The sequence below is a fragment of the Malurus melanocephalus genome, unplaced genomic scaffold (genome assembly GCF_030028575.1).
Source record: "Malurus melanocephalus ecotype Western Australia unplaced genomic scaffold, MMel_1.1 scaffold_209, whole genome shotgun sequence".
NCBI classification, from domain to species: Eukaryota; Metazoa; Chordata; class Aves; order Passeriformes; family Maluridae; genus Malurus; species Malurus melanocephalus.
Window position 1 is genome coordinate 1,005,610 of NW_026623441.1, and position 14,473 is coordinate 1,020,082.

Genomic DNA, 14,473 nt, shown 5'->3' on the forward strand with positions numbered 1-14,473 from the left:
TATGATGGTCTGGATGGGAAACCAGGAAACTAGCTTTGATCTCCATGAGTCCAGAGGTGTTGTGGTTATATTTCCTTTAGACTTGCCTGCCTTCCTCAGTAGAAAGGCTTTTGTTCCCTATTTTTTCCCCCAATACTTGCAGGCAAGGAAAGAARGGATGAAGACATAGAATTAAGAAAGTTCTACCTGGGCAAAGGTGTGTGGTTGTGTTCAAAATACCTCCAAATGACTGTAAATTTTTGGCTGACCAACTTGATCCTTCTGTCCCATTTGATCACAATTCAAGAAACAAATCGGTTGCATTAAAATAACATGACTTTCACCTTTTTTATTTTGATTGTWTTAAACAAGTATTATTGGATAACTTGGTCACTGGCCATAGGAAATTGTCATTTAACTTAATATTAAAGTCAAATTTGGAGTTAGAAGAAGACTACAAATCAGCCTGTGTCAAGTCAAAAGGATGGGCAAAAATCCTGTCCCCATATCAAAAATGGCAATGATCTCATTTTGTTCCATGGAACCAGAATTTTTACCCAAATGTCTTAGCTAAAAGTCTTGTTGTTCAACTTCATGCATATAATTAAATTTCTGAAATTGGTAGSTAGATTCTATCAGGTGGTCCCCTGTTTCTGAAGGTGTCACAGGTGTTACTTACCCATTTCCTTTAGGAAATGCTTTTTCTTTTTTTTCATTTATTTGTATTAATAATTACTTATTCCACCCAATGAATTTGTTCAGCATTGAAAGTCTCTGTCCTGAGTGTCAGCAAAGGGCTCTCCCATCCTTAGAGAAGGCACTTAGGCATGTCCTTATTCTCAAACGTGGGTCTAACCCCCAGGACTTCYCCAAATAGATGCTGAAGACCTCAATACCCTGCAGAGGCGACCCCCAAGCCTCCTCTCCACCRCTCTTCTGCAGAGCTTCCATAGATTTGTTATAGTAATATGGTAAGAATTAAGCCAATGGCATTTAAGGTATTGTTATAAAAATACTGCATAAAGATAATACATGCTGTATCGTACAGTGTATCAGATTTCRAACCAGCCAAATGAAGTTTTCTGCAAGCTTGAGCTCCTTTGTTTTTTCGTACAAAAGGGAGCACTCTTGTAGCATCTTACGTGGTTTTGATTATAGCATTTGTGATTCTTTAAATATTTATTCTTCAGCAGTTAAGAAACTTGGTGAAGGGGAACTTTATAAACATTTATCATGGATCGAGTGTTCGTGTGGAAGAAAAAATGAGGCACTTTCTCCTATAGGGAAGAAATACCTTTTCATAAAATCTGTGTCCTCAGTTCAGCAGAGCATCTTGTCCAGGACATTTATTGAAAATATATCCAGCCTTACGCAGGTATCAAAGTTCCTGTAAAAGTTGTCTGTTCTCCCCAAAATGCATAAATGCTGCACTGAATTGGTGTCTGTTCCACATAGCTGCCCACGGATCACTTCAGCAATATTAGATGTGCCATTCGGCACTCACAGCATGCAGCTCTCTAGAAGAGAGACAAGTAAATGCTCCCTTCACCACCTGAAAGATTTGTTTGCTTTGGGCTGATTGGCAGCAGTGTCATGTGAAACACCACAGGGCAAATTCCATTTGATTAAATAATTATCACATATGACCAAAAAATGTACCATTATGTGTGAACACAAATGTAAACTCCTGAAATTCCCTCCACTTCCTCCCTTGCTCTGTTAATTTCTCTTTCATAGGCAAGTGACACAATTACTGACTTTAATCTAAAAAGGTTTCAGGGTAGGGATGGTACTCAGAACTTAAAATACTATGTGCTGATTAAAATTTTTACACAGCTTATTTAAAACAGCTTCCCTGAGAAGGAGTGGAAAGTGCATCACTCAATGGACCCCAAGTAGTTTTCAGCAAATTCAGTCCCACAGAACAYTTCCTAGGGAGAGGCAGGGACTGAAAGGGGATTGTTTCTGCCTCCTACTGCAAATAATTAGGGTCTCTTTTTGTGGTCCAGTTTTGCTAGGCTCTATCTGGGCAGATTTCCCAGTGACTTTGGTGCAATTAGAACTGTTAAAAAGACTTGCAGGATGGCTTCCAGTTCTCTCCATAGTGAAAAACATGCAGAAATGAAGATATGAAAATGGTTGTACCTCATCAATAAACATGATCAACTACTAGAGGCACAGCCGGTGTTTTAAGTGGGTGCCCGGGGTCAGGGCAGCACGGCTGGGCACCGCTGGCTGCTGGCCGTGACACGGGATCGTGCCTTTAATAGTTYTATGATAAAAACATGATTAAATATCATAGCTGCTGGTATTAAGATCGATACTCAGAAAGCTCTCAGCCCTGCAGATGCCAGTGAAAAACTCATCATCTCTTCCCCACTTCCACTCATGGCTGCACATGTTTTTTGTGCTCCTTTGTAAGGCACCCTCTGTAAAGACAGCGGAGGTAGTACAAGGGTCTGGCTGATGGGATGAGGGTGTCCTGTGATGCTACAGTGCCACCCTCAGCTGACACTCACAACATCAGCTGGATAGAGTGAAATAGGAGAATACTTGTAGGGAAAGGTTGGCTGGATTCTTTAGCTGGACTGATCTTTCTTGTTAAGTTTCCTTGCTTTATTAATTTTGTTCTTGTTTTAGGCATTTACTTTCAGGATGAAGGTCTGGCACARTATTTTCTGTCATCAATGGGAGCTCTTCCTCTGACTTGCAGAAAGACAGGTAGTGTCTTCATTTCTGATTTTCAGATTTTTATTCTCTGAAGTGTTTTGTCCAACTCAGTCTCCAGATACCTTTCAAATACCACTTTGTCCACAAAGGCTGTGCTAAAGGAAAAGTGATTCCTCATACTTTGTGTATCTGCTTGATTGGGCAGTAACTCTGGATTCAGGGCAGATTTATTCTAAAAGTGGCATCACTCCACCTTGTTTGGTATCTTTTGCTGGGATTACTCCAAACAAGCTTGACCTGTTGAAATGTAATGTTTCTCATACTAGTTTCCCAAAATAGTGAGGCTGTTGCTATTTCAGGTGGCTTAAAAATATGTGCACAGTTTGTACTTTGAATGTTTAATAAGCTTAAAACATGAAATATATAATGCAGTTTGAACTTTCTAGTGTTATTTCATCACCAAAAAAGCAAAGTCTTGAGGCTCAGCAATTGCCTTTGTCAGAATGTAAATTCCAGCATGTAATACCCAGGCTGTATGTTTCAGGAAATCAGTATTAACCTATTAGTATGCAGTTTTCCTTGGAGAAGAGCCATCTTCACACTGAGCCTGTATTCCTGCTTCAAACCTTCCTGTCACTGTTCCGTATCCACGACCCAGCCTAAGGCTGCCTTTGACGGTTCTCCAGCCATTTCCTGCATACTGCACTAGCACTAATTGAAAATTTGGGTGGCCTTGCTTATTTATTTTCCTGGAATGTAGTGGGTTATATTTTCATGGCACTTTCTCAGCAGTGCAACGTTTCAATTTCAAAACCACTGCAATATGAGGAAAAGTAACCCCCAAAATTAAAAAAATAACAATAAAAAGCAGCATATCTTTGATTAATTTTTACAGTAGTTCTTTTGTAAAAATATATAATGGAAAAAGAATTCAATGTTGCTTTTGTCTCTCAAGATCAGAGGCAAGAGAAGTAATTTAAATACATGTACAAGATGATCACATGCAGACACAATGAGGCATGAAACTTTAAATGTACAGATGCCATGGAAATGAAAAGATAATATAAAATGTGTTCTTTGCAAGTCTTGCAGAGTTCAATAGCTACATAATGTGTGTGGAGGGAAAAGAGAAACAGCCCCCCTGCACTCTTAAGGAAAATTTCAGCTATGTCTGGATGTGCCATTGGCACTAGTGTTGTGCTTYGCCTCGCTGGATTTCTGCAGGAATGTAATTCCACAGCGGACAGGATTAGTAAGTCCCCACTACCTCCATGCTTGGAGATGCACATGCTTGGGCATGAGTACCTGTGTTAGATTTCAAGTTTTGATTTTAAAAARTTCACCAAACCCTTGACAAATTTTCAAGTCTACATAATTCTTTTCTCTTCAGGCCTAATTATTTTGTTTTATGGTGATTTTTTATTGTGTGGGCAAAAATTAAAGGTTGGCACAATCCTGTTCAATTTTTTCCTAATGCACCAAGTGCAACAATTGAAGTATTTCGGGAATTATATTTTGTTCCCAGAATTCAGCATTAGGAAATGTTTAACAATAAATATGCAATTAAGGTTCTGATCTGTATCTCAGAAATTATTTAGAGGAAGAATGAACTGAAGATGGAATCTGTTTATACCTACAGGCTCACAGCTTTAAGATTTCCCAACCATTTGAATTTATATATTTTTCAGAATGGAGATAAAACTGGAGGTTGAAGGAAAAGAAATTTTRTAAAAACAAAATGTCTCTCCTATTTCTGAGTTTTCACGATGCCATTTTAGGGCTTTATCTATAACTTTGACATTTGGAGACTTTTTAGTCAAGTACCACTGATTTCTTGTACTTTAGTGAAGTTACGAAATAAGCAGGGTGGGGTTTTTTGTTAGGTTGGCTTCTTGTGGGGTTTTGTTGTGGGGTTTTATTTTGGGGTTTTGTTGTTTATTTTGGTGGTGGTGTTTTTGGAGGGATTTGGTTTTTAACAGAAGCAATCTCAAATCAAAATGTCAACCTGAGTATTCCCCCATATTCCCATTTCCTTTGAAAAGTTGAGATGTCCCTATTGGGGAAATTCAGGTTTTAACTGGATCTATCCAGCGTGTTCTGAATCCCATTTCCAAACTTCCTCATGATACATTTCCCAGTAAGAAGGTTGATTTTGGCAGTTAAAAAGTGCCCCAAGCTAAGGGTTGTGCAGCAATCGACCGAAGTGTATCTCACATGCGCATATGGTGCCTCATTGCAATTAACAGTGAGTTCTGGTTCAGCTGGATATTACAAATTCCCTGAGGTGAAGGGCTGAGAGAATTGGGATTGTTCTGCCTGGAAAAAAAAGAGAGCTTTGGGGCGACCTAATTGCAGCCTTCCAGTACCTGAAGAAAACTTACAGGAAATATGTGGCAACACTCTTTATAAGAGCATGTAGTGACAGGACAACAGGGAACTGGTTCAAATTAAAAGGTTTAGATTAGATATTAGAWTTTTTTTTTTTTCTGTGAGGGTGGTGAGGCACTGGAATGGGTTGCCCAGGGAARCTGTGGATGCCCCATACCTGGAAGTGTTCAAGGACAGATTGGATGGGGCTCTGTGCAACTTGRTCTAGTGGAAGATGTCCCTGGACTTGGCAKGAGAGTTGGAACTAGATGATATTAAAGGTCCCTTCCAACCCTAATCATTCCATGATTCTATGAARGGTAACACAATGAGTAACGGAGTACTTTTTTATTTACAGCTGGTAATTTTGCCCTATTATCAATTAATTGATTAGCTGTAATCAATTGGGAAAGATGGGTTGAAATGGAAGAAGACTGTGCTCCCTCAKCCCTGTCTCTCCACCATGAGGGTTTCTCTGCCTTGTTGAGGACACAGGCACACCATCAGCTTGGSATTTGGCACAACTGAGACACAGCAGAGAACAGGAAGGATCTTGTGGTGGGCACATGGGGCACTTTTAGAAGTGGGTTTACTGCACATAAAGGTTGTATCTCTTACAACACTGAACAATAACTAGCAACTGTCACATTCACAAGTGGCAGTCTAATAACTCCTCTAATTTTGATTCTTATTTTTTTCTGCAAATGCCTTTAAAGAAAACACCAGGATTTCTGTCAGATCATGACTGCTGTTACCTTTCACTGCAGCTRATAGCTTTGGGTAATGGAAAAGTGGAATGGAAATTATTCTAGCTAGTTTTCACATGCCATCTTTTTTTCTGCGGCTAGAAATACTTACACAAAAAAAAAATGGCACAGGTCCTAAGTGGGCAAATGTAAGGACATCAGCATAGAAGGCTAGCAAGAACAGAGCAAGAGCAAAACACAAGCTTATGTTGAAACTCATAAGGAAAGACTGCAGCTCCAGGAATAGCATTGTTCCTGAAGGTGCTTCAGCCACTTAAACAAGGTTCGATGGATTCCCTAAACAACATATACCAATATTTCATTGTCTTTAGTGTTACAATTCTTCCTAAGGCCCTTTGCTACAGTGTCTCCTATTCATCATCCTGTCCCTTCCAGATATGGAAAACCGACTCTTAATCACTGCTGTGCAACTTTTATCAGGCTTTCAGAAGTGGTTTAATATTTCCCACAAGCAGGATTTGGACATGCAAAACACTATCACTTTCATTATTATWATTATTRTTGTTGTTGTTGTTGCTATTATTATAGTAATGTAGAAACAGGACAGAATATTAATTATAAATGTATTCAGATATTAACAATATTTTAAAACATGTGTCTAAAAGAACAAAGTGAGTCAGGGCCTCAGCTATGAGCTGAACAGAACTGGGGAACTGTATAAGGCTGAGTCCAACAGGCTACTTAATGTGCATGCTTAATTTTAAGTATTTGAGTTTAGTACTTTTGGTAAAGTGAATAATAGACCTGAAACTGTTTTCAAGTTAATGGGAACTAGTAAGTGCTTTCTTGGATTGCAGCCCAAGAGCTCAGCACATTGCAGGGCTAAATACAGATTTAACAGTCTAAATTTAGGCCTCTGTGTTTTAAAACATTGGCTAACATTCTTCTCAGAAATTTCTGTGAAAATTGCTGTAGATCTGAAGTCAAGGCCAAATGCCTGTTAGACTTCTCTAAGAATAAATGTCACTAAGAAACATTAAAGACTATAACTGCAGTTCATTAAAATCAAATATTATCATGTATTTAATGAGTTTCAGATGAAGCTTTCTGATCTGGTACCTTAGATCATACACTTAAGGCATAGGTCAAGATTCACATTTTAATGTCAATTGCTGGTCTGAGATATCAAAATAATTTTTGTCTCTAAAAGGAACCTCAGAATTATATCTAATTGATGTAAAATACAACCTCTTGCTAACAGCATAGTTATAATACTAACTTGAATGCAAACGATCTAAAAAGTTAAGTTTTCAAAGACCAGTTATACTTGGTCCAGATTGCATAGCTTATCTATCTGCTTTTTACTATTTCCATCCCCYTTGTCCAAGCCCTATATTGTAATTTTCCTTTTCTTGTTCACCCCAGGAGACTTAGAGATCAGACAGTTGGGAGGAGAAAGAAAAGAGGAAAGACGAAGACAGGGACAGATAAGGAAAATTATACAGAAAGGGAAAAAAAAAAGCTAGCAAGAAGGTATTTAGTAATAGACAGAATCTTTATTTGTATTATTAAACACTAGAATTCCTGTACCATTTCCTTAAAAATAATTACAGTTTTGCAGAGACACTGAATGGGGCAAGTGGGGGAAATTATTTGGTTCCATGAAAATGAGCCCAACTRATAATTAAATAATAGTTATTTGTTACTCCAGTTGATTTTTCACTAGGACACATTAGGAAGTGTTGGCTGTTACTGGAGCAGAGATATTCTCCTTTCCAGTGGAGGGGAATTGGGGTGCTCAGGCAGCAATGAACTGTCCTCTGGGTACAGTTCAATTCAGAACAGGAGATCTGATCTCTGCCCTCACTCAACATGATTTCAGAAGTCYGAAAAAATATCTGATGAATAGCTTTTCACTGCTTATTACCAAAAGTATGGAAATTAAAGCAGTTGTGCCACAGTTTATTCTTGTGGAAAAGAGAAACAGAACCTCACCTGGAATCTGAGGGACAAAACATGCCAAATAGTCTTAGAAGTGGGATTTTTTTTTCCTTTGAGAAAGAAACATGGCAAAATTTTAAGCTGGTTTAGATTTCAACTTCCCCCATTTTTTGTTCTAAAATACACATAGTACAGAAAGGTTGGTCCCAAGATGCAATTTAAACTGATGCAACTTGGTAGTGACACCCTTGACAGAGCTGTGGTATATAGCATTCAGTATTTTTAGCTGCACAAAGTAATTTAGTAATTTGTTTCATTGGTGCTGTTTAGAGAAACAATGCCTCTGGGTCAGTAGTGCACAGATTCCTTGGATAAGTCTTGAAAGGGAAGAATTAGGGTGGTGTTAGCCAAGAAAGTAAAAGAGTGAGAGAATTTTGTGTACTGTTGGAAATGGTTGAAAGYGCAAAGACTATATTTTTTGTTTGATGTGGAAAAAGTGACTGTACATGWTCTGGAAGAAAACTCAAAATATTGTGTGCATTAATTTATATGTTGYTTCTCTTGAAGCATACCAGAAATCATCTGGGAGAAAACACTGATCAGTAAGTTGTTTCTTTTTCTCTCGCCTTTCAGTGAAGATAAATRTATTTCACTTCATAATGAAAGTTTCTGGCTTCAGCTCCCAGAGAATGATCAAAATGCTGCCAAGGCCAAAGAATTTGTTTCTGTACCTATGTATTACAAAAAGAAATAGAACCATAAGATTTAAGGAGATCAGTTCCTGGATGTTGTTTTGACAACAGAGAGCCASGTGATTTTCAATTTAGGAGGAAGCAGAAAGCAGCTGGTCTGGGGAGCAAAATATAATGCAGGAAATCTACTTTGAAATTGAAATACCTGTACGAATTTGTCATAAAATCTATGGCAATTGTTAGAAACCAACATCTACAGTGATGTTCCATTGATGGGTCAAGAAAACAAAGGGAAGTGGAACCAATGAGGTGAAGAAAGATTGTGAAGGATTATTGATTTGTTCTTTGCTCTGCTCTTGTTTCTACTGCCGTGGCTTTGGCAGATTACTGATCTCCAGTTCAGAAGATACAACATGGTCATGGAAACAGCCCCCTCTTCAAGCAGGCTTGAAATTATGTASACATAGAAAAAGGATCTGGTGAAATCAGGTAGGTTCAGTTTGTGGAAATTATGAAGCAAACCATCTGTATGCATTACAAGCAGACAAATAATGATAAACACAAATTAGTCAAGAACAAGCCCTATTAAGCCAATAGGACATCCTATTACAAAAAGGTAATAGGTGTTGTACAAAGGAGAGAAGTACTAAAAAGTCATATATCTTTATTTTAGTAAAGCTCTTGACAATGTTTCTTGTGAATAAGACAATATGATCCTAATTGAAAATCCCTGGTGTCAGAAAAGGCAGGGCTGAGGAAGAGGTAGCAAAATGGGGCAATTATCAAAGGGAGAGGTGTATTGAAAAGGTGTCTCAAGGGTCTATCCCATATCTGATACTCCTTATAAAATATCCAAAGAACAGAGTAGAGACTAAACTTGATACATTTAAAGAGGATGTAAAGAAGAAAGCAGATGAAAGAGTGTTAGAGGATGGAATTAGAATTCAGAGAGAATTTGTCAAACTTGTGATGGGGATTTTTTTTAAAGAAAAACRCAAAAGAAAGTATTCAATAGGTGCAATAGGCATAGAATCATCAGTTCCCCAGATACAGGAAGGGGGAAAGTAAACAGGATTACAGTAGCCTAGAAAAAATGTAGGGTGAATCACAGCACGAGTCACCACTGTTGTGCTGTTGTAAAAAGGAAAATGCCATACAAATGGGGTTGAAACAGGAAAACAGCCTGCAAAATAGGCAAAACAATTATTTTGCTCTGCTACCCCATGGTGCAGCTTGAATTTTCACAAGTTTTATACCTGAGTCATACTTGACTTGAGGAATTGTGTTTCCAGAAAGACATTGGGGGTCTGCAGAAGAGTGCAGGGGACTTCAATCTCGATTACCAGTCCAGAAAACATTAAATATCAGGATATTAATGGGACTGTTTGGAAAAACAAGGAAAAGAAGATAGAGGACCTTTAAATATGGAAAAGACTGCTACAGGGAGGAAGCTAAGAGTCTGTTCTCCAGGCCAGCAAAGACAGACCGTGCACTAATAGACTGAAATTGCGGTAGGGGATACATTCAGAGCATTCATTAGAAAAAAAGACTCTAGTGATAAGGGTAGAGAAACACTGGGAAAGATTGCCTGAGGAGATGGCAAAAGCACCATACTGGGAAGCCTTTAAGAACAAGATTGAAAAAACAGTTATGTTACAACAAAAGAGTAGTTGATCCACTCATGGAGCAAGGGAAAGGACTAGAAAGGGTGATTTCTTAAGATCATTTTCAATCCCATGCTTCTTAGCTTTTTTTCTGTTGCTCAGATTTCCCTGGTTATAATATTCACCTCACAAATTTAAACAGAAGTAGGAAGAGGTCTGGTTTGGATGTCCACATGTCAAAAAAATTTAGGAAATAGCTGTAAGCTTGAAGGCATTTAGAAAACAGTTCTGGAAAGGCATTTATACACTGCAGAATAAAAGTTAATCCATACAGTTTGTCAAGAGAAGGTGAAGGAGTAAATCTGCTGCATTTTACAAACATCTTCAAAAGGAAGATATTTCTTTTAACAAGAAGCAGGCTTGCAATGGACAGATGCTGCAGCAAGATGAATTTACCTTTTCAAACAACATTTATATTTCTATCAGTTATTTTTTACAAGTTAAGGTAGTGTGGTACTTGTTAGGGTAACCACTGAGAAATCTTCAAAAGTGCAATGATGGATTTGCCATTTCCTCAAAATAAATAATTATAAATAATAAATTTTATTCTCTAAAATAAAATGAAGATGTCTTTTTGAAAAGCAACTACAGAAAGACCTTGGCTGGTGGAAATTCTATGGCTTTCAATATTCAGGTTAGACACGATGATCATAATAATATCTCTGGCTTTCAAATCTGTTTACCCAACTTTGTAGAGAGATGTAATGTTTACAGATCACTGTCAAGTCTGCATAAATGGATTAGAAAAAGGCATGAATGAGCAATTACTCTTGTGACCTCTATGAGGTATAATACTTATTATTTACTAGATCATTACATTACAAATTGTCACTTTTTTCCTCAGTTTTAACTGCATAGATTAATGTCTTTAAAAGCATCTGTAGTTCCATAGAGTAATGTATTTATATTAGCAGCATTCTATATGACAGCAAATATATACTATATATTAGGGTATATACACTGTAATATATATATATATATATATATGTGGGACAAAGATTGTTTTACTTTTTTTTTTTAAACCACACTAGTTTTCTCCCTTTTGTTCTAAAGAGATATGTGGGGTGGTGTTTCTTTTCTCCAGAGCGTCACATCTGCAGTCAGTCACTGTCAGCTTTGTTCTGGAGTCGCTGAAGGGGTAGGTGACGGTCACTAAACATCAGCTGGGGAAACCACCCACAGCAGATTCAACAAAGTGCACCACACAGGAAGYTCTTCATCAACAATATTATCCAGGGCCTCTACAAATCATAAGATTCCTGGATGCTGCTTGTGGAAATAGGAGGCTTTGCCTGTGTGGATGCCTGTGAAGAAAATACATATGCCTGATATAAGGCTTCTGTTGTTGCAGAGCTTAGCCTGYCTGGGCTGTTCTGACAAATTCCCAAGGACCACGATCTGCGTTAAAGAACCTGAGCAGCCTTTTAGAAACARCAGCTTAAAATGTCTAGAGGCTAAGTGACATTTTCACAAACAAAAGTTCTGCCAGCTTTTCCTCTCTTGGGGGATTAACACTGGGCAGGTTGATTCTTTTCAAGTTCAGGTTCCCTCTTCTTAATGATTCACCCATTTAGGGTCTTTTCATTTACAACAGAGGTGAATATTCAATGAAGCCTGCAACCGCACTGCAGTTTGGCACTGAAATTCATCACTTAAACTAAAGCTAAACTCATGGCTGTTTATTACAAAATGTTCTGAGTAGACAATCCCCTTTTTGGACTCCCACAGAAATCAATGGGCTTTTTGGGAACAGGTATCCACTCTCAAGAGGGCATTGGGCTGGGACTCAGGTATGCAGAGTGCTAGGTGGGGCCTTCTGCATCCAACAAACCAATCAAAGAGAGGTTTTATTTGGCACATCTCATGACAAGCTTTCAATGAGAAAATTCAAACAAGCTGTCATGGAGGAAAAATATAATATTGAAATAGGTGGCAAATAGTTGCACTTTTTTTTAATCTCACATCAACTTTGCTTTTCTTGGGGGAGCCAAGGAGCTAATTTTCTGCATTGAATCTCAGCAGAAAACTGCAGAGTTCCTAGTTACAACTTTGGAAATAATTAGAGAAAAGATAGGTACCATTTGTTTTTCTTTTTCTCCCAAAAAGATACTGTGTAATGTTTTACAGAATAGAACAGTGAGTCAGAAAAGTATTGCTTATTCATGTGATGAAATATTCCACTAATTTAACCTGAGTGGCTTTAACATATGAAAAAAGGTGAGGAAAATTTGGGATTTGGCCATAATGCTTTTTATAGTTCTTAGCTTCTCTAAGGTTTTATGCAAGGTAATTTGTTTTTCCATTAATATCTTGCTTCAGGCTGGGTTGGCAAAACCGAGGAGTGGATTCTTCATTTCCTGTTTTTTTTCTCTCACTGCTTTCCCTCTTCTTCCCAGTAACATTTTGTCTGTATTTGGCTTTTCCAACCAAATATCAAACAATAGCAGTAAAAAGTGAAAAAGGAGATCTCCTGATACTTTCCATAAGGAAAAAGCCCCTGCAGGCAGACAACAGGTTTAGCAAGAAACATTTTTACTGATTGATCACAAAAGGAGGACAGATTTACATTACTCAGGACTGACAGAACTTGAGCATTTGTGCCTGGGCCTTGTTTTCCACCCTTCCTTCCCCACCTCTGCTCACAGAATCACAAAACAGTTGGGGTTTCAGGGGATCTATGGAGATCATCCAGTCCAMCCCCCTGCCAAGGCAGGGTCACCTTGAGCAGGTGACACAGGAACGTATCCAGGAGCAGGTGACACAGGAACATATCCAGGTGGGTTTGGAATGTCTGTGGAGAGGGACACTCCATGAGCTCCCCGGGCAGCTTTCCTTGCACCGCAGGCTGAGGTACCCCACGCTACCGCTGGATGAGTTTCTGCCCATAGGGACAGTGCTCAGCGGTGGTTTTCTTATTATTTATTACTGTTGTTCACAGATTCACAGGATCTGCTGAGTTAGAAGGTGCCAACATGATCATTGATGTYCAACCCCTGGCYCTACACAGGACAYCCTGAGAGTCACAMCAAGTGCCTGAGAGCATTGTCCAAATTCATCTTGAACCCTSTCAGGCTTGGKGCTGTGACCACTGCCCTGGGGAGYCTGTTCCAGTGCCCAACCACYCYCTGGTGAAGAACCTTTTCCTGACACCCAACTTAAACCTCCCCTGACACAACTCCAGGCCATTCCCTYGGGTCCTGCCATTGTAGCCCTTGCTGCAGCTAACAAGGAGCTCCTTATCAATGAGGCAACCAACTCCCGGGTTCTCCCGACGCCTTCAGGACCTACAACTCAAAATCGGGAAGGTTAAAGACAGGAAGGAAAGGAAAAAGAAATGAAGGAAGAAAGAGGAAGGGCGGGGCCTCTGTGAGGGGGCGAGGCTGCCGTGGGGCGGTGCCGGGAGCGGCCGCCTCGGTGTCTCGGCGCTGCATCGATCGCTCGGGCAGCGGCTGGCGGTGGCTGCTGGCGGCGGGCGCGGCGGGGCTGGCGGAGCGGGGCGGCCGCAGGTGCCGGATGCGATCGCGGTGGCGGCGGGCGGTGAGTGACCGGCCCCAGCCCCGGCCCCGGCCCCCGCCCCGTGCGGCCCCCGCCGGGCGCTGCGGGACAGCTCCGGCTCCTTCCCTTCTCCCCCCTCCCGCCTCTCCGGGGCGGAGGTCGTCCCCCTCCCTCCGGCCTCCCCCGCCTTCCGCTCCCCGGGCGGGGTCGAGCGTCGCGTCCCCGCCCCGGCCCCGTGGGGACGTAGCTGTCGGCGGTGGCTCTTGGGGCGCAGGGGGCGTCGCTGGGCTCCGTCTGTCTCCCCCGGTGACTTCCCGGCTGCAGCAGCTTTTCCTCCTCCCCAGCCCCCTGCCAGGGGACGGGGCATCGCCGGCAGGGCAGGGGGTTCCTGCCGCCTGCGCTTTCCCCCGGGAGCACACGGTGTCCTGCTGGGTGATGGTCCTGGGCGAGGTCGGGCCCGGCCTGGCGGCGCTGCTGGCGCTGTTGCTTCGAGCCAGGGCCTGGCGGCGGCTCCGTGGCCTTTGCCTCTGTGTCACCTATGTGACAGAAGCCTGGGGGAGGAGGGCTCCTGGGCCCGCTCGGCTGCACGGGCTGGGCCAGTGCTGTGCGAAATCCCAGAGTCAGTTAGGCTGGAAAAGGCTTCTGACATCATCCAGTCCGCCCTATGTGAGGTGATGGAGTCATGCGGCTCAGTGAAGTGTAGGTGCGCTGGGTGGGGGATAAAGGAAATAAGCAGGGGAGAGAGGTGAAGTCTGATTTCTGAAATCTGGTTACTCGCAGGACTGTTTTTTTGAGTTTTTTTTTTAAATTTCTTTTGTTTTTAACTTCTCATTTAGTGGTAAATGTGTAATTTCATACACAAGTCCCCCAAATGGCTGAGTGCCTAGGCAATTGTAATAAGAAAGTAACAGAGTAAGGAAAGTGTAAGGAGTTGAATAACATACTGATTGAGAGATGG

The 14,473-nt window shown here is 40.8% G+C and overlaps 1 protein-coding gene across 2 annotated transcripts in view; it reads left to right on the forward strand.

The window, feature by feature from the left end:
• Window positions 1–14,473, forward strand: part of EXOC2 (exocyst complex component 2) — a 147,316-nt gene that overhangs the window by 7,700 nt on the left and 125,143 nt on the right. The window contains exon 1 of one of the 2 annotated variants that reach the window (XM_057373900.1): window positions 13,460–13,557. The exons of the other annotated variant lie outside the window; for it this stretch is intronic. The gene's annotated coding sequence lies outside the window, so the exon portion shown is untranslated. Of the gene's footprint in view, window positions 1–13,459; window positions 13,558–14,473 lie in introns of those variants that run through there. 2 annotated transcript variants of the gene reach the window in all.